The sequence below is a fragment of the Tachysurus fulvidraco genome, chromosome 15 (assembly GCF_022655615.1).
Source record: "Tachysurus fulvidraco isolate hzauxx_2018 chromosome 15, HZAU_PFXX_2.0, whole genome shotgun sequence".
NCBI classification, from domain to species: Eukaryota; Metazoa; Chordata; class Actinopteri; order Siluriformes; family Bagridae; genus Tachysurus; species Tachysurus fulvidraco.
In genome coordinates this window covers 14,195,008-14,216,092 of record NC_062532.1, presented here as the reverse complement: position 1 = coordinate 14,216,092, position 21,085 = coordinate 14,195,008, and the positions used below count along the sequence as shown (strand labels likewise).

The following is a 21,085-nucleotide window of genomic DNA, read 5'->3' as shown; positions in this document are numbered from 1 at the left end:
TCTCACACACACACACACGTATTGTGTTTCGTTTTGACCTGTCAGGTCTGATCTCTTCATTAGTATTCATGTAAATGGAAGATTGCTGCAGATATGACGGCTGGTATTTGGAGAGAGAGAGAAATGGGAGGGGGAGAGAGAGCGAGAGAGAGAAAGCAAGAGTGCAAGAAAGTGAGTGAGTGAGTGACTGGAAAAATAAAAGGCCATGAGATTGTGAGGAGATATGAAGAAGTGGCATTTCTACACCAACAATTTTGTGTGTGAGATTTGCCGGATATGCAGAATGGTTGGCATTTGAGTTTTAGCCTAACCCCGTGTGTGTGTGTGTGTGTGTGTGTGTGTGTGTGTGTGTGTGTGATAGTAGGAAAAGAGCAGGTGTGAGAGGGAGAGCAGGACACCTTTGCCTGATTGAAATCAATACTTCATATGGTTGTGAAATTGCTTTTTGTTTTTGAGGAAAGAGTGAGAGAGCGAGCGTACAATACATGTTGCGTTGTGCCTTTCGACTCAAACATCATGACCATACAGAAGGTACTGGGTGTTTAAGAGCTCGCTATTCACTGATCCTTAAATCCTTGCTTGCATAGCAATCCTAGCTATTATTTTGAGATCAAGGTTTTTTTTAACATTTATTTATTTTTTTAAACACCACACTCACTCATATGTGTATATATTACACATACACACACACACGCGCACACACACACACACACACACACACACACACACACACACACAACTGCCCAACTTTTTTAACCGTTATTATTTTTAAAAGATTACTTATTTTGCAAGAACACAGTAACAGAGTTAAGAACTGACTTGTGTTAAGATTTACTGAACAACTAGGACATCAGTACACGTCTGGTCATGATCCCTTTAATGGAGAACTTCACTGATACCCAGATCTGTGTGAGGGATCTGCTGTAATCTATTCTACTAACATTAAATAAACATTTGTTTGTATTTGAGTATTCATGTATGTGCATATATTCATTTGTATGTGCGTCTGTGCGTGTCTTTGTCTGTTTGTTTTCTTTTTCTCTGTGTGTGTGTGTGTGTGTGTGTGTGGCTGCAGTCTGAGCTCATGTTGGAGAGGCTAAATGAATGGCAGTGTTTCAGTGTAATAGATGTGAAAGCAGGAAATGGCGTAGAAACACACAAGTGTGAGGATGATGATGAGGACGTTCTTCTCTCTTCCACTCCTCTTCCTTCTTCTGGTTCCAGCTGCATTAGTTCACTGCCAGTCTGGCAGGAGAAGCTGAAATCGCACCACAAGGAATATAATCTCTCTGAACATCTGAAGAGAAACTTTTCGATACGGCTTGGACCGTGTTCAGCTAACGGTAGCCTGCGTTTTTTTCCGGCACAGACTCAAACAGAAGAAGACGTTCCCTGCAGGTGCTGGCGTAAATTGTGTTTTTGCTGAGTGTTGGCAGTTAGCAGAACACACACACACACACACACACACACACACACTGCTGCGGTTGTGAAACCTGTGGAAGACAGCTGCGAGGAAGCTGTGTGATCTCAAATCCACCAACACTTCAGAAGGCTCAGCGCTGGAGACGGTCATCAGCAGACTCATTTGTGAAACAGAGCTCAAATGTCACCAAAACAGCATCACTAATAAGCTTTTCAGCTCTGAACACACAAAAGGCAAGAAGCACTCTTCTTTTTCCTCAGAAGAAGCTGATTTCTCAGTTAATTGTCACTTTACAGACATTTTGGGCTTTTGTTTGCTGTACGAGTTGCAGTTTGAGGATGTTTGAATGCTTTCGTTCCACACAGGTTTGTTTTACCGTCTAAACAAAATGTCCAGATCTTGAAAACCTGCCTCTGATTTCTAGACGTTTTCTTCTAAATCAGCAGGTACGAGACATTTTCTGACGGACATCTCTTGGACAAAAGGCTTATTTGATACAGAACAAGAAGGCACAGATGAAACTTGACGTTTGTGTAAACATCTTGCTGAGCTTTGCAACGGAGGAATAGCAGAAGGCACCGAAAGCAGGACTTGTTTGCATAGAGTTACTAAACCTGAAGGCAAAAACAAAAGCCAAACTGTTTGCTGAGACATGCCGTCGCTTCCCGTTTGACTACTTCAACAAACTGTCCCACATATCTAAAAATCTGAGCAACAAGTTATTTTTTTTTTTGGATTAGATGCAAAGCGAAGTGGAAATGTCTTCACTTTCTGCTCGGCATAAACAGAAACGTGGATGAATGAATCAATGAAAAGATGAATCACAATTTGTTCACACATTTCTGACCCATAGCGCCACCTAGTGATGAACTCGAACAGGATTCTTTCTACAAACTCTATTCGATGACAAAGTGGCAACATTTGGAGATGAAATAGTGAAAAATGGAATCAGTGGAAAGTGGAAAGTCTCATTTCTGTCATTTTCACACGAACACCGTGTGGCAGCAGCGATAACACTGTGGTTCTTTAACGAGGTCCAGGATGCAGGTGGACACATTAGCTTTTAGCTGCATGCGGTACGAGTAAATCTCCTCGTTTACCTACTCAGCACTGACCCATTTAGGCACATGTTAATACCTGGTCTAATCAGGGCCTGTGTGTCCCAGTCGCTTGTAAAACCATGTGCGCTCTCTCTCTCTCTCTTTCTCTCTCTCTCTCTCTCTCTCTCTCTCTCTCTCTCTCTTTCTTTCTCTCTCTCTCTCAATCTTGATGTGAAATATCGCTTGTTTCCCCACTTGTGTGGTAATGAGCTTGATGAATATTCATGAAGTGTAGCAGTTGCCAGCATGTGCTTTCAGGTTCCTCTGAAGTGTGTGTGTGTGTGTGTGTGTGTGTGGTATTAGAATGCTCTCTAGGAGAGGGTCTGATTAGGGGAAGTGTGTGTATGAGGGAGAAGTGTGTGTGTGTGTGTGAGAGAGAGGGATAGATAGAGAGAGTGAGAGAGATAGAGAGGATAAGCCTGTGTGTGTTGTGCAGCAGGAGGTGGGATTTAAAAGTGCGTTAGGATATAATTAGTGTATTAGGACACTGATGGATATGAGACTAATGATGTAGAGGGACAGTTCCACTAGATGACAGGTTATAGAAGGTGTATGACGAGCCAGAAGAATGTGTGTGTGTGTGTGTGTGTTCACATCACAGCTCTGTGTTCACAAACACTTTTATCACGGCATCTCACACTCGCTTTAATGACACTGTTTAGCGTAAAGCTTCTCTATTGTGTGTCCGTGATCAGAGAACCTCACGGAAATATTCAGGCTTATACTTGCTGTTTTAATTTACGCTAGTAAGCGCCTCTAGCTTCTAATGTAAATGTAGTAATATTTAACCACGTTTTACTTTTGCACATACCACACTGAGGGACTGTGTAGTCACGCTTTTGATCTACTCCCCAGTTTCCCTGAAATTTAGACCACCGGGTCTGTGGTGTGCAGGTGCTCTGATTATTTCAAGCCTCACAGGTCAGTCCTGAAAAAAGTTTTGTTGAAAACAGCTGCCCACTAAGTGACAGGTGTTTTAGTGGATTCTGTCATGTAAGCTGGAAGACCAGAGAGAAGGAGGAAGAGGGGAGAGGAGGGGAGAGAGGAGAGGAGGGGAGAGAGGAGAGAAGGGGAGAGGAGGGGGAGAGGAGAGAAGAAGAGAGGGAGAGAGAGGAGAGAAAAGAGGAGCTCACGTTATATCAAAATCAAGCTAAATTGAGGTTTATTGATTCAGCTGTTAAAAATTCTAACTAAAACTCATCTAAGAATAAATTATTCATTTATTCAGTCGAGTATTTGTTTATTAAAGTTCAATCAGTTATTTTAAAAAATATATTAAAGATTAGATTCATATTTAACCTCTAGTTCTGGGTTAAAGAAGACATTTTTAAAACATCCTTTAAACTTTGAGTGAAATGTAAGATTTGTGTTGTAAGTGTATTTAGTGATGGTTAGCACTAGTGTGACAGTCAGGTGTTGGCGTTAGGGTGTGTTTGCTTACACACATGAGTCTGCTCAGCTCCTCAGTTACTAATCAGTTCTTTTTTTTCCCTTCTGACGCAAAGCCAATAAGTGCCAAGCGCTCACACACCGTCGCTAGTTCACTATGCTAATCGGCGGGTTTTGATTCAGGCCAGTGAGATTCCTACTCGAAATAATTACATTAACATTAAATTAATTATCACTAAATATTTGGTGAGGAATATTGCCTTTTGTGTTTGAGGGTGAGAGCTCTACTGATTGCAGGGGTCCCACTCCACTGATTGTGTGCCCAAGGTGAGAACGAAATTGCAAGCCATTGTTGGTGCTCGTGCATGTGGAACATGGGGAAAGAAGAGAACGTTTTTATCGCACCGACTCATTAGTTTGGAAACGCAACCGTCACATTATTTTTTGTTTCATTTAATATTACTCAACAGCTCAATATATAAGAGCTAGTGCTGAGCATTAAACCTTGGGCATGCTTCCTTTTGTAAAATCTCTGTGCTTAATTAAATTGTTAATTAAACTATCAAGCAGATCCAAACATATCGAAGTGGTTGCAGCAGGGTTCACCATCCAAAATGTCATTAAGAAAAGGCAGTTCAAGTGGAACTCAAAGCATGATCAGGAAGACGGCGGTGTGTAGTGGTGTACTGCTTTAGTTTACAGCAGTCAGCACACACACGTGATCTGTACGGAATGTCATCAGAATGAACATATAAGGGTCACTTCATGTGTTGTCTCTGATCCGACAGCTATCTGAGTTGTTAAAACTGTTCCATTTACATTAGGCCACATAAATGCATCTCGGCGAATCGGACATCAATCCGATCTTTCTACTCACGCCCAAAATGCAAATATATATGACCTCATTTCCGGGGTAATTGAAACGGAACACGCTTTGGTGCATGCAGTTTTCAGAATGCAATCAAAAAGAAGACGAAAAAATTTGTTACGGCGGTTATGTTGCAAAAAACAGCATTTATTTAACAGCGATGCATGACCCGTGATTCACTTGTGAGTGACGTACTTCCGTTTGGGAGGAGTATAGTGCTGACGTATGTGGCTTGAACAACCTGTCCAGTTTCATCTGAAACGTGTCCCAGACCACCTCTTGAAGTGGTTTGAACGACCGGATTTATATCCGTCTTGAAAACGTTTCGGAGGGCATTTAGCTATCCGATCACAGAAAACGCATGAAGTGACCAGGTGTAAAAAGCCCCAAACATGAGCTACTTGAAGAAATGCAAGCTGAGGCTTATGGACTGTCCCCTCATTGTCCCCTCTCTCGGCCCTGAACCTCATTGAAAAAAATGTGTGTGTGTGTTGCAGTTCCTCATAAATCCCAGCAAGTGAAAGTTTTTCTGGAGGTCATTGTGCGGTGATGAGAGACGGAGAGATTAAGCGTTTAACTTTTTAACCATGCTAAGCTAGACTAGATCAGTCGTGCGGTCGAATCTTTGGATGTTGGCTGACGACGACGTGTTGCTGTGATGTCTATAGAGCTCGTCCATCCTGTGAGGTTTGTCATGTTACTGAGAACCCAGCTTTATGCCTAGGGGTATAAACTGTGACTGCAGATCTGTGAGGACTTTGGAGTCGCGTTAATGCCATCCGTGCCAACAGATATTTTTTTTAAATCACAGTTGATCAGACAGATGGTCTTTATGTCTGTACAGACAAAACGAGAGCTGACCTCCATTTACACAGCCAAATTTCTTCCACGAAGAGGAGTAGAAATGAACCTGTAGATAATCAACACAGTCACATAAAACACGGCTTCAGCTCATATTCCTCTCAGCTGCTCACCCCTCAACCGTCTCCATCTCCTTCTGTCTGTCTCTGTTTATCTTACTCATGTGTCTCTCTCTCTCTGAATCAGTCTCTTTCTGTGCCTGTCTGATTCTCAGTCTCTCATGCACCCCTTTTTGCTTCTTTTTTCTCCCTCTTCCTTCCTGTCTCTGTCCTTCTGCCTCTGTCTGTCTTTGTCTCTGTCGACCTCCTGCTGTCGTGTTTTTAACAGCTCGTTAAGCCATCTGCAAAACCTTTGATCTCTTTCCATCCGCACACTGCATCCGTGCGTGTGTGTGTGCGCATGTATGTGTGTGCGTGTGTGTGTGTTTTTTATAAATGCTCCTCAACTCAAAACGTGTGTGTGTTTTTTAAAATGCACTTCACACATGATTAAGGTAGTTGTGTGCCATCAATGCTGCTGCTGTTATTATTTTTAGATAAACAGGATCAGTCTTGAATCCATTTGCATCTTTATCATTAGCCACTTTTCTGGTTTATGTACCTGAAGTCCAGTCCATGAAAATCAGTGCTTCCTGTTAGGAAATAATTAGTGTATTAGGACACTGCTGGATATGAGACTAATGATGCGTAAATGTCCGATTTCAATAAACAGACTAGTTGTGGAGTCGACCGCAGTCCCTGGTCCCTGAGAGATGCAGTTCCCTGTAGAGGGACAGTTCCACTAGATCACAGGTTATAGAAGGTGTACGACGAGCCAGAAGGATGTGTGTGTGTGTTACGCTGCTTACAGATCCTGAAGTGTGTTCACATCACAGCTCTGTGTTCACAAACACTTTTATCACGGCATCTCGTACTCGCTTTAATGACCACCCTCACTGTTTAGCGTAAAGCTTGTCTATTGTGTGTCCAGGATCAGAGAACCGCACGTAAACATTCTCAAACAGTCATACAGCTCAGTCCATTAGCAGAAAATGAGAACGCTGATGATTGTAACGTCTGAGCCGATCATGCAAGCCAAGTGCTCGTCACATTACAGCACACCCATAACCTGTTTATCCTCAACGGACATGCACTCCCTGCCGTCACGGCCTTGTAGGATTTAATGTTTTTCCAATTTTCTGGGTTTGGGATTCTGGGGTTCTGATGATGTTGGAAAGTCTGTTATTATTAAAGCGAGTGTTTCCTGGATCCCCACGTTTCTCATGGTGCTTTGCTGTGTTTTCTCCCCTAAGAGCAGATCATTTAAGTGGAAAGAACACAGCAATCACACACTAGCATGGTTCAAATCAATTTCAAGCGAACTCAGACCCAGGAGTCGACCCGCCTGCAGGAAGCGAACAGAACCTGCTGGGTTGTTGAGCGTGAGCACCATTTTTGATAGACGTCAACTAAGCCAAAGATCCAAGTCGTAGTGCTGTAGAAGTTTTCTGGATATGTAGATTAACAAGCACGACAACAATAAAAACCTAAACACTGGATTCAGTACACCAAATGGTTATTTATTACCATAAGTTAAGTGTTTTATTTGCTCCCACACCATGTACTCCAAACTGGGGTAAATCTGATGATTGACAAATTTCTGACTACTAAGTTTCGAGAAAGTTTTCCGTCCCACACAATCCTTGGACAAAACTTTTTCAAAAATATGTCTCTTCATTTCTTATTTCTTTTTTTTTTTTTTTTTTTTTTTATCCATTTCAGCACAATCTAGTCACATGCCAGTTCCCTCTCCAGCCTGCTCTCCCACCAGAGAGGGTGAATCAACACTGACTTTTAAACGTCCTTGTGTTGCCCGAGGGATGTTTTGAAAACGAACATTGAAATCGGCGTCTTTCATCCTCCCGGTTCCACCTCAGCGCTCTGACATTGCTCCACACTCCCTCATTTACGTCTCCTCTTCCTTCAAAGCAAAGTCCGTCCTTCAAGGCCTTGAGGGTCACATGACTTTCCCCATCAGCGTCTAAACACCTAATGATCTATCGGCGTGATGAAAGCTGGACAGGAGGCAGCTGATGACACGGCATTGTGTTTAGTGGTGAAGGCTGTAAAAAAGCATTAGAGACTTTTTTTTAACACACACACACACACACACACACACACACACACACACACACACACACACACACTCGACAGGGCCTTTTAGAGTTCTTTAATGTCTCAGCCTCTTTTGGAGAACAAAATCAATGGCCAGTGCTGAGCTCATTCTCTCTTCTGTCTCCTCTTCATTTTCTCACTTATTTAATTGCTGTTATCACTTTTCCCTTGCTTTCTTGGTCTGTTCTAAATTTGGGAGGAAATTTGGACAGCTGATCAAAACAGTCAATTCCTGTCCATGTGACTTTAATAACCGTCTGAATGAAGACGCATTCATTTCATGGTTTTAACTCTGTGTTTAATCATAAGTTAATCATAAGATGCTGAGGTTCAGGAACTTTTGAGGAACTAAAGGAAAGCATCATAGATGCGTTCTGTTCTTCTGGTCCTAAGATGCTTTCATTTTACCGGAAGTTACTGCAGGAGCCACCTTGTTGGTTGGAATGTCTGGTTTCCTTAAAAGTTTCCTAAAGTTCACCGCTGCTCCATTTCTCTCTCCACAGATATCTGTCAGATATCAGCTTCAGAGATGGACAAATAATATCTCGTGCAAACAATTTCTCATGTTTTTTTTGCCTACAAACTGACTCGGCTAAAAAAAAAAAAAAAAAAAAGAGTTGTATTTAACGCAGCACGACGTTAGGAAGCATGTTAGCTAAGTAAATGTGAATGAAAAAGTCTGGAATGAACCCAAAGAGTCAGCAACTTTATGGCAACGTTCAGAATTTTGTGCTCACAAATCCAAGCAAATTTTCCACAGCTTTGGGACACGACATATCGTGTGGCGTCTTCACAACACACATTCAGCCAAAGCACAGTTCAGTTCTCTGGTGTCAAACACGTGCACAGCTTACCATACACTGGACTTCAGGATGCGTATTTCTTCACCAGTAGGAGTTTAGAAGAAGAATCTCGTGCTTGCAATTTTACCAGTTCATGTAGATGTAAGTAAAGTAAAGCACAAAAGCTCTGCAAGTTCTTTTGAAAATAAAAAGCTGCAGCAAAATTAAGCATTTTTGGCTGCAACAATCACACACAGCTCTGGAGGGAATGATTACAGATCCGTTCTGTTCCGTGCTCACGTTACATGTAAAAACATAAGGTATTCTGGTTAGCATCCTCATATGTTTAACTGGAGCTGACAGACGGTTGTGCTTGTGTTTGTCAGTGTTGCCACGTGTTTGATTCTGATTCATCTCTCGAACCGGCGTGTTAGTGTCAGGAGATTGCAATGTCGCAGCCATCCACGGAACCAAGAGAGCAAGACTGGTCATGCTTTCTGAGTAGGAGGGATGGCACACTCACTCTCCTGTCAGTCACACTGACACTGGCCAGACGTAGGAGTCTATGAGCTCACGTGTGCTGAGGAAGGCTGACCGTGCTATGAACTCTGCCCTGAGACACAGCACAAGCAAACGGTAGTAAGGAGTAGGGTTCTGTATTATTGTTCTCAGGTGCAGTTCTGCATACGCATCGGTGATGGCGGTGCCGCCATCGATCTAGTCGGATCCGCCTCACTTCGTGCTGACCGAATCGCAGCTGTGTGTGGTAAAGTTCACTGTGGTGACTTGTGTGGTTACTATAACATGGTGCATGAACTCTGTGCTTGTCTCTAGTTACTGTTCATCACTATTGGAGTTTGTGACCGTTACATGCAAGCCATTTTTATCATCAGGGTGTATGTTCCCCCTCAGAGCTAATGCTGTGGAGGCACTTTGTGAACACTCTGGGGACGGACTGTTTATTATCACCGGACATTTCGACTATGCAAATCTCAGATCGGTGCTGCCTTAATTCCATCAGCATGTGAGGTGGCAAACATACTGGATATTGTCTATATAGCAGAAGTCTCTTTACTTCATGAGAAGTCTGAGGAAAGCCCATCTTCTTCACCCCATCCTGACCATGTTCTACAGATGGACCATCGACAGCATCCTGAGCAGCTGCATCACTGTCTGGTTTTGGGAATTGCACCGTCTTGGATCACAAAACCCTGCAGCAGATAGTGATGACAGCTGAGAAGATCATCAGACTCTGTCTTCTCTCTTTCACAGACATTTATACCACACGCTGCATCCACAAAGCCAACAGCATTTTGGACGACCCCTTCTCACCCCTCACACACACTCTTCACCCTCTTGCCATCTGGAAAAAGGTTCTGAAGTATTCAGGCCCTCACAACCAGACCAGACTGTGTAACTGTCCTCAATAGCCACAGACTAGACTCGCAGGTGTTTTTTTCTTCTTCACACATTCACTTTAGTCTTGTTTTGCACACCACAATTCAATGCTGCTACCAACTGCTGTTGTTATATAAGAGTATATATGTTTAGAACCCTCTATTGTTTACAGTTCTCTTTTTTGTTTACAGATGCTCAATAACAATGTACCCTGGTCAGCACTATTTTCTGTATCTGTCTTGTGGTGTTTGTCTGCACTGTCTTTTGTCTTGCATGGGTATTTGTGCTATTTTATGTAGCACCAGGGTCCTGGAGAAAAGTGCAATTTCACTTTGTACTGCACCAGCTATATATAGTGAAATGACAATAACGCCTCCTTGACTTGAACTGTCCACTGGTGTGTGTGTTAAAGAGAGAGAGAAAGCAGGGTAGCCACATAAATCTCTCTCTCTCTCTCTCTCGCTCGCTCGCTCGCTCTCTCTCTCACTCTCTGACAGCACTGCCGATGTTCATGACAGTAAATCAGTGGCATTTAAAACACATTTGTGCATTTGATGTGCTTCCCTGCCGTCGAGCAGCAGGGATACATGGAGGCACGCAAATACACATGCCTTTACTCTCGGGGACTAAACTCTTTCTCTCGCTCGCTTTCTCTCATTTTTTTTTTCATGCCCCTTCTCATCTTTCTCTGTCACTTTCTCCCCTTTGGTTAATTCGTCTTCCGCTGTTTCTTCTGTCGTCTTTTTTCTTTGGCAATCCTTTCGTATTTAGCCAGTTGCATGGATTGGTACTTTTTCCATTCATTGTCCGATTTGTTTCTCTCTCTCGCGCTCTTTTTTTTTAAATTTTTTTTATAAATTTAATTATTGCACTACAATTGATATGACAGCCATTTGGTCACGAAAGTATGAGAGAAGAGCGTGTCACTGTGAAGTTTAGGTGTGTGTGTGTGAGTGAGAGAGACTAATTCTCCCTCTGCCTTGTCATATCACGAGGGAGGGAGGGAGAGAGAGAGAGAGAGAAAGGGAGAGAGTCATTCCTGAACCATGTATGATTCAGCACAGAATGTCATTAACGTATACATTCCCTGAACTACATTTCACTTAACACTTAATCCAAGTTTACTGCAGAAGAAAAACACGCCTCCACAAACATGTTCTTATCCCACGTGTGTATGATTTATTCCAAATACATGACTAAAAGTTGCATTCAGTGGCCCACGGTGTTGACCTAATCAATCTGCCCGCCTGCCTGCTTGTCTGTCTGTTTCACACACAATTGTATCACCTGTTTTTTCTTCCTCCCCACAAGGTCACATGCCTTTTCTTCGCAAGAGGCTTTGTGGAATTAAAAATGGCATAACTGAACAGTATCACTGTGCTCTCTGGGATCCAGTGATTCTTCTTCAGGAACTGAGATGTCACTGAAATGTCTCTTTGTGCTGTTTTTTTTAAGATGCTACTTGAAATTGGGATTTGAATAAGACTGTTCGTTCTGTAGGTCAGCCGACAGCACTGCGAATCAAATCAGCCTCATACACCTAGATGCTTTATCAGATAGAGATGCACGAGGAACCTTTCTACTTTGCTTAATTCAATTTTCTTTTCTTTTCCTCCAATCCCACACCTAACGTCTTTCACAGGTATTTCCTCTCTGCTGGCTCGGGGTGGGTGAAGAGACAAAAATATTATATCATATATAGGACTCTCAAAGACATTCAGACCGTACAGTATAAGCTTTATACAATAAATAGGCTTAATGTCTATAAAAGGAGCAAACAATAAATGATCATTTGTAAGGAATATATTCATCTTTTTATATATACGTGTGTGTGTGTGTGTATATATAATATATATAAATTTGTTGTAGTGTTATTAGTATTTGGTTTTATAGACCTTTTACTTTTATTCTAAACTTTTACTTTAGACTTTTTTACAAAGAAAGATAAATTGCAGCCTTTTCATATCAGCTGCATTCAGTCAGCTTATATTTATTAAAAAAAGAAACTATTATAAAGATATAATAATGTTGAAGCCAAAAGTGGTCAAATCAGGCATGACTGAAATTGAATACTGAAAACATTCATTAGGGAAGAACAAGGAGAGAAAAATGTGAGGGGGATAATTTTGCTTTCGTGATGCAGTTATCTAGATTACAGGCCCTGGGTCTAGTGTTGTGTGTGTGTACGTGTCAGTAGGAAAAGTCGTGTGTATGATCTGGATGCTTGGCTGGAGTCGTTTGACTGTCACACTCTGTTCAACACCACCACGCTAGAACAGCTGTTTTATTTGCTCGCTGGGCCAGCTGGACGATTTTCCACATTCTGCACCTTCTGAGAGAGATTGCTCAATTATGCATGCCTTTCTGAGATAAACGCAGAGGTCTTGCAGCTTTTCCATGCTCGACTTATCAGTAAACTAGCATGGAAGCAAGAAAGCGGTGAAAATAGCCCTGACAAATCCAGCGCTTGATGTGATTTTGAGTCGTTTATCTCTTGGTGTAAACTTGGAATTCCCTTTTTATTTCTGTTCTGCCTACAGGTTCCTGAGAGGAAAAGCAGAACTGCTCACTACTGCGACCCAGGGACAGATAAACACACGGCCCGACCTATGGGGAGAAAGAAGACGTGACCGAGACACACACTCACACTCGCTCACCCGGCTCGGCAATGGATACACACCTGCCTCACCAGAGGAGAGTTTAATGGACTTTGATCTGAAATAGGTAAGACGCAGGAGAGAGAGTAGAGAGGTGTTGTGTAGGGGTTGTGGGGTCCCATGGGGGGGCTAATGATGTTTCAGGAAGTTAAGGATGTGACAACCAGAACGAGGAGATTTTCCATTGATGGAAAGTAAGGAAAGAGCAGAATAAAGAACTGGGAGGAGAGTAGGCATGTTCCTGGTGATGCTGTTACTATGGCAACATCCCTCAGTCAAGATAAAAATTTGTTTACAAACCATAACAAGACAGTAGAATTCACACATCTTCCTGAAGCTTAAGTTGATCGCAACGGACCATGAGTCCTTTGGTCTTAAGTAGTCAAGGCACTGTGAATGCGAATAGAAATAAAAAACTTGTACACAATTGTTTTGCCTGCCTGGGTGTACAGAGAGACTGTGAGAGAGCAGTTCAGTTCTGTACCGTGAGCACTGAGACGAGTACATTTCCTGTGCTTTATACACCAGTGTCTAGACTTTGCTCTCCAGTCAAGTTAATTAAAGTCTTAAAAAATAGTCATGCTTATTTTAGTGCTGTTCTGTCACTTTGTTTTTAAATTATAAGTAACATACTTATACTTTTCCCCCCTCTATCGGTCCCATGCTATGTAAAATGCATTTTATAGCCAGCTGTGATGTCGTTGTTATTATTGTTATTATTATTATTATTATTATTATTATTATTATTATTATTATTATGTAAGACATTGTAAATATACAAAACTAACCTTAAGTGAAAAAAATGATGGTTTTTGGTTTTATCTTCAGTCAACCCCATAAGCATTTTTCCCCCTGGGGAGACTGTAAGCTACTCTGATTCTCTTAATACAACTGGTTAATTTCTGTGCTAATTCTGCATTGTATGTGTATGTGACACATACAATTGGATTTGATTTGATTATGCTAAAAAGTGAAGTGTGTGAGAGAGAGACTGGAGAGTTCTGTACATTAGGAATCATTTTCCCAGTTCAGATCGTATTAAAGGAAACAGGAGCAGTATGTAGAGCTCCTCACCGAAGCAATGAGGCTTGAACAGCGCTGGGAATTTGATCATTATTCTCTTAAACAGATCCTTCCTTATTACAGTCTACAAGTCTTGCACATAAAGTGCGTAAAGTAGCTGACTTGCAGAATTAACTCGTACTCATTTTTTGTGCCTAATTACATTGGGAGGTGACAAGTGGCTGGCGTCTCCTCCGTTTGCGGCTTTCTGCTGTGTTGTGACTGTTGCTGTAATTGATAGGCCGCAGTGTCATTTAAACACCTTGTTTTAAAGTCGCTATTGTTCCTGCTTAAACAAATCCGTGTGCAGTACGAGTCAAACGCTGGCTATTTCTACAGGCCTAGCCCAGACATTAGCTAGCTAACAGTCTGACTTTTTGTTGTGACAGGGAAAGAGTTTTTAGGTCTTTTTGATGGCAGCAGTGAAGACTGCTAGGCTTCTGCGTGTCCTCATATATATATCGGTGGAATCGGGCTCGTCTGATTGTTAAACTGGAGAACGAAGCAGAGGACAAACCTGTATCTTCATCTCACCTGAATACTGTTGATTTGTACTAAAGAAACTGTCCCGTGCTTCTATTTTTCTTTTTCACTTTTATACTTTTCTTCACAATATCCACAAACTGAACATCCTTCTAGCACATGGGCAGCTTTGATAATGCACACCGTGGAGAATCCCACAGTCCGTTACACAGACGAGGATGAGTTTCCTTTAGAGTCTCCGTGATGTTGTCTCGGGGAGTCACCTCAGGCTGACTCATTAGTGATATAATTCCAAACAGAAACAGGATTCGCTCAAGCGGTTATGTGCAAAGGGTCCTGCTTAATAACTCGACATTGGTAGCTCGGCAATGTAGGAATTTAAACTCGCAATCATTCTGCTTGATGATATCACCTTGACTATATGATTTGGATAGAATTTTTATAACTAGTTTTTTTTTCCATAAGATTCACTTATTTTCTAAGCCTGTCCTGCTTTGTGATGCAGCGGTGAATCCACCACACGAAGCTCTGAGCTAGGTTTGGGTTTTGAAGCCGTTTACAGCACACACGAAAAATCCAACGTGGCGTTGTTTGTAAGAAAAAAGATGCAATGGCTGACCCCCGGTCAGAAATGGCTAATTATCCTGCCACTAGAAATGTGTTCATGTCTTTGATCAACACCTCTGCCTCTTCTGCTCAGCCACTCACACACACACACACACACACACACACACACACACACACACACACACACACACACACACACACACACACACGTGCTCACTCAGCCTTTCTTTCTTTCTGCTGCTTTGTACTTTGTAATTTAGCTTCAGCTTAAGGGGGGCTGTAACACCACTGTTATGCTTTTAAGCCTGTTACTTTAACTACAGAGCACAAACACTTCATTCCACTTCTAATGGCAATTTGTGATTACACAGCCTGGTGGCAGGCATGTTGTGGGAAGCTTTTTTTTTTACACCAGGATTGTGAGAGTCTCACCACAAACACGTCTGTGTATTTGTTTATTTATTTGTTTCAATAATAAAAGCAGCAGCCCTTATTAGTTTGGTTTAAGGGGGTTTGAGTACGATGTCAAAGTGGGGGAAATAACGTGCAGAAGCGCTCGAAACCGTTTATCACACTCTTACATAATGACACCTTTGGAACAGCACAGGATGTTGGAGACTGTGGAGAAAATGAAGCTAGTCCTCACTAATTTCCTGTGAATGTACTTGTTACCTTTTGGAAGCTAATATTAACAAGATGGGTTCCTTTCAGTGAAGAAATTCTTTGTATTTATTAGATTAATTTTTAACCCCAGCCCTTTTTTGTATGGAGATAGACTCAGTGACCTCTGACCGGAACTCCATCATGGTAGTCATGTGGAAATAATGCACTGCAGATACAGGTTCAGCTAATGTTCAGATCTATCTCCATTCTATGGTGTACTGTGGAAATCCTCTGGAATTCATGTACTCTCTACATCTCCGGTGAGCAGAAAAGCAAGGAGATCCATGTAGTGGATGGCTTACTGCAGCTTTCAAAGTTTAAAGATTAGAAAAACATAACTTGTCCTGGCAGAAGCTTCAGTCCCTCCCAGAGAAGTTTGCCAACCTCTTTTCTCTGCTTTGGCATCATGGGATATTGTGTTTCCTAGGGACTGGTTTATTTGGTTCTTTTCCAAGCGAGTATAATAATCATATGCAGGTGTACCTTCATACTGGTTATTTATTCAGAAACTGTTCTGGAAACTTTGTCCAGTTTCAGTACATTATGAAAGCAGGACGACGGTGTGTGACGTAATGAAACCGTGGTATCGGATGACCTTCAGTTCCACCGAGATTCACAGGCAGGAAGAAATGGAAAAGTTTCATTAAGCTACGGCGAATGTGTAATTTAGCTCGTATTTCTCACACCAAGCAGAACCCAAGCTTTTTCTCACCCTCTTTTTTGTCTCTGTGCTCAAAACCCCATGTGATGATTAGATGCACAGCAGGTAATTTCCAACGTCGTCCTTAATAGCATTACCAGATTGTGTTAATCTGACTCAGTGCTATATAGGTTTATCGAATCGAAGTTTATTTGTGAGTCAGATGTTCTGCTTTAAAGTGTCAGCGTTTAGCTGAGTTTATTTTGCTCAGAGTTCACTCCAAATGACTCAGAGCTCCAAACTTTGGCTTCCTTTCACACTTTCTTAGAGGTCCTTTACCGAGTGGGAGAGTTGTGCAAGTGGGTGTGTACGTCATTCGCTTTAAGCCTGTTGCATACAAGTCGAGCAGTTTTAAATGTCATACATCTCTCTCTCACTCTCTCTCACTCGTTAGAAAAACAGGCTCGCTCCTGTCCATTTATTCAGTCCTTAAACTTTAAATAAGTGGTGAGAGACACAGAGAGAGATGGTGAGAGTGCGTGTGTGAGATGGCATTTCGATTGATTTAGGAGGTAAGAGGACAGGTAGAGTGTTGGCATCTGGAGACTTTAGTATAAAGAACAGCTCCAACATACTGCTGTGCACTTAAACCTGAACTTATCGGCTCTTGCTGAGTGACAGAGACTCTGTACACTGTCATGTAGTTAATATCAAGTATCTGGTCCAAATTATAAAAGCTGCTATAAGTTCATATTGGGCATATTGGTCTCTTAGCACATCCTCTTTGATGGGACAAAAACCAGCTGCATTTTGACTTAGGACACGGAAACACTGTGTGATGTCATTTAATAATAGATGTTACACACACACACAGACACACACACACCAACTTCTAACTTGTTCCTAAACCTAAATAATTTTTTCCCCAATTACTTGAAGACGACGGCAGTAAAACAGATCTGGAGGTTCAGACCATCTGGTTTAAAGCTTTGGCTGTTGCCACATGGTTGTGATAAATTACCCTGTACAGGCAATTGTGCTCCAGCTACAACTTCATCAGTCTGTTTTTCACGTTGACACCCCATTTCTGCCCTCAATGTAGTAGTTGTTATTGTTTGTACTGGTAAAATATCATGAGATTTAAGTGAACGAACGTACACCATCAGCAGGGGAGGAAAATACTTGTAGTTGTTTTGTTACTGTATTTAAGTCTTATTTTAGGGATTATTATTTTACTTTTAATTAATCTTAACATTTCTATAATTAAAGAAATAAACACCTTTATACCTTTTTATTCCACATGTTAAAGATCTTTTCTCTCATCCAGGCAGTGAGTGTGTGCTGGATATCACCTCAAGCAGTTTAGTAACACATTAACACTTTACCTCTTTAGCAGGCAAGCAGAACAAAAATTAGTTGAGGCTAACTAGCTAACATTGTCAAGCTATATTTAACCAACTTGGCTTACTTTATTTGCTAATGAAGGTTAGACTAGCATTAGCAAGCTAGAATAACATACGTGGCTACATGGATCATAATTCTAGCCAATATAATAATTATTGCACACCTAATTGGAAGGTAATTCTGAATAATGATGATGATGATGATATACACTGCAAAATATCCAAGTGACCCAAATACTTGTGAACATTTCCTTCATATTGAAAATTCTAAGCTATTTACTTGTCCATCATCATTCTTATTCACACAAGGTGTACCTCAATTATTTGTCCTGTTTTTTATACAAACTAACATATGCGTCACCTTTTGCTGAATGGTGTCTTAGCCTCCGTTTTAATGCAGATAATGTATCTCAGTACTAGCTCCACTGCAGCACTTGCTCCTATGTTTGATCTCAAACCTAAAGCTTTCTTAAACGAAGCCCTGACAAACGTGAGATTGTTCTTGTTGCTACTAAAAACTGCATGTTTTTCAGCTGATAAAGATGGCGTCACCACTGACCCTTTTACAAACGTTCAGTCTATGTAGTAATTTTCACAATGAACTTGCATTTGAACCCTAATATTAGGTCAGTTAGGAAAATGACTTCTTATTAGCTCCACGCCTTGGAGAAATACTAAAGGACAGACAAAACAGACATGCCATAGTTTTGTAAAGTGCTGGGGGAAAAGAAACTTATGTAATTAATAAGAAATCAAGCGACTTGTCACCGAAAGCATTCGCGCTTTTAACTCGTCTGTATGCAGCGGCATGTTGTGCTCCTTTTGTATTGTAGCACTTCAGTTTAGTGCAGCTTTAATTCTGATTGCTTCACCCGCTCTGTGTGTTTGTTAGGGATCCTGCAGGATTAGTCCGGCCATTGTACTGAACCACAGCCGACTTCTATTAACACCTTCTGTTAACACATCATGATTTGTAGTTTGTCCACAAATAAATCCATTTTACAATAATGTGATCACAATGCTCAGTTAGAGTTTTATCACACTTCAAAAATAAAAGGAGAAACGCCTTCAGAAAGAGGTCCCTTATCTCCCATAAAACCTTAAAATACTACCCCCAGGACCTTCACTTACGTTTAACATTTAGAGAGAGTGAGTGAGAGAGAGCACCATTTAAGGTCTTGGTCAACTGATCCAGGTTATGAGTTCCAATCCCATCACTGCCACTGCTGGGCTCTTGATCAAGGCCCTGAACCCTCAACACTTTACATGTGTGAATGAGAAACTTAAGTGGCTCTGGATCGCTGAGGATATGAACCCTATTCAGTCATCATGTCCCCAGTGAGGCCATGCCTTTAAAACCTGGACTAACTTAGAAAGCTCTTTGCGTCTATGATAGATTTAGCATTGTACTGTGCGGTGCCAAACTGTGCCTCGCATGTTTTCCCTCTACTGAGGCCAGATCCTGCTCACCCACAATCTGAAGTAGGGCACAGGGCCATCGGTCAGGCGCTAAATGGAACTTTGTGCCTGGTTTGCCTGGTGAAAGACACATCCTTCTGCCAAACTCAAGCATAGTGGATTGCTGCCTCGGGATCTCTCGGTCTCCTCGTTCCTCGTCTCGCCTGGGTTCATTTTACACGCTGCCTCAGCCAAGCAACGATTAGTCATGCGCGTGACGGCAAGCACCTCTTTACTGCGCTAAAACTGTGAGCGATGTTACGCATACACATCCAAAAGCACGCTGAAACATGACCTGTGATTAATTTTGCAATGACAAATGAGGTAAATATTGTGATTGCAGACTAGCAAGCATGAAAATGGGTTCAGTATTAATATTAATGCCTGCACTCCAGCACTGCATTGTAGATTACAGTGTAGAATTATAAGCAATGAACTGCTGTTATTGCTCCACTCTGCTGATAAACCAATCCATTTCTGAAAGAGAGAGTAGACCATTTAAAGCTAATCATTAGCTGTAGTAACTCGATTCTCATCAATCAAGCAGTTTTACTGAACGCTTACTACCTTCTAACTCCACATAACTCAGACGTCGGGCCGAAGCAGAGAGCAAAAGAATACTGCTGTTTTTTTTTTTTATCAGCGAATTGAAATTAAGCCGTTTAATATATTTTTTTCGTATAAACATGTTGCAGTGAATTAATGGCTTTATAACAGCTTTTCTTTTTAGGTTATTACTCTTATTTTACAAGCTTTTTAAAATCGTGCCTCAAGCTTTCTGTCCTTCTCAAAATGAGCGAGCTGTCTGTCTAGTATTAGTGCTGAGCAAGTTTTAGTCACCAGCACTATCTGATTAAATCACCCCATGGGCCGACTGTATATGTATAGCATAAGCAGATTAGCGTGTTATGAGGTGTCCGACTCGCAGGACTCCGCCGCCGCTGCCTCCGTCTCTCCGTGTGAAGAACGCACCCCAGCAGATGCTAATCTCCTCACACATTTCTGACACTGCATAATCCACACCGCACACACGCATTAGATCTCTCTCTCTTTCCTCTTCTCCTTTCTTCCGTTTCTCCCCGAAGTCGGCGTGTTTAGAGTCGACTAAATCCCTGCGGTGCAGACGCTGTCGAAGCTCACTGTGCAGTGGCATCATAAAGCAAGACATTTTTAGCAGCGTGTTTCTGCGGCCAGTCAACATTGTCAGCAGGATGGTTGGGCTTCTGCCTTTCCATCTTAGTAAATTAAGACAAGGGTCTCGCTTTCACTGTTGGTCTGTGGAAGGGATTCGTCTCCAGCTCTGCGGTTTTCTTTTCCCAAACACCATCTTTTACTCGAAAACCCCAGACAGTTGAGGTGTTATACATTATGAATTACAATTGTGATGGAATCTGGCCATGGATGTGGGTGCGATCTCTCTCTCGGACCTAAACCGGATAATTGGGAGAAAGAGGGATGTTGGGGCTCAGTGGAATGCCGCAGCTGTCTGGAAGGAATAGACAGATACAAGAGAAATGAATAATGTGTCCTTCTATTCACACTGAAATGAGCAGAGCACAACTGTGTATCACTCCAGCTTTCTTAGCATCTCTCTCTCTCTCCCTCTTTTTGGGGTTTGAGTCCATTCTATAATAGAAATGTGACAAATTAAGTAAGGAATAAAACCTGACTGGGTGGTGTGATATGACCAGATGCAAAGCACAGTTATTATTACAAACTCATACAAGGGAAGGTTTTTCCCACTTACTTTGCACAGAGTTCCTGTTTTCAGCATCGAGTCAATAATGACTCTTTTTAGCTGTTCATGGTTACATCTAATATTTAATGCTGCTACTTTTTCCTGACATGGCTTAGAAAAACAATTTCATTACAAAGTGTTGATGCTGGAGACTCCTTTCAGAAACGTTCCTTACCACATCAGTGAAACTTCTAAATCTTTGGGGCAGTGGTGGCTCAAATGGTTACAGCTTGGGTTGTTGATCAGAAGGTCAGGATTCAAGCCTCAGCACTGCCCAGCGGCTACTGTTGGGCAAGTGAGCAAAGCTCTTAACTCTCACTGCTGCAGGGGGGCTGTGTCATAGATGCCCCTGCTCTCTGACACTGACTTCCATCCATCCGATTATTTGCTATAAAACAAGATTCTGATGACTGTGTAGAATAAAATTTAATATTCCTAAT

General features: G+C 41.8%; 1 protein-coding gene across 1 annotated transcript in view; it reads left to right on the top strand.

Annotated features, from left to right (window-relative positions):
* The window catches only part of LOC113639508 (speckle type BTB/POZ protein), a 79,576-nt gene that overhangs the window by 8,987 nt on the left and 49,504 nt on the right, over window positions 1–21,085 (top strand). Inside the window, exon 2 of the mRNA XM_027141384.2 lies at window positions 12,515–12,698. The gene's annotated coding sequence lies outside the window, so the exon portion shown is untranslated. The remainder of the gene's footprint in view (window positions 1–12,514; window positions 12,699–21,085) is intronic.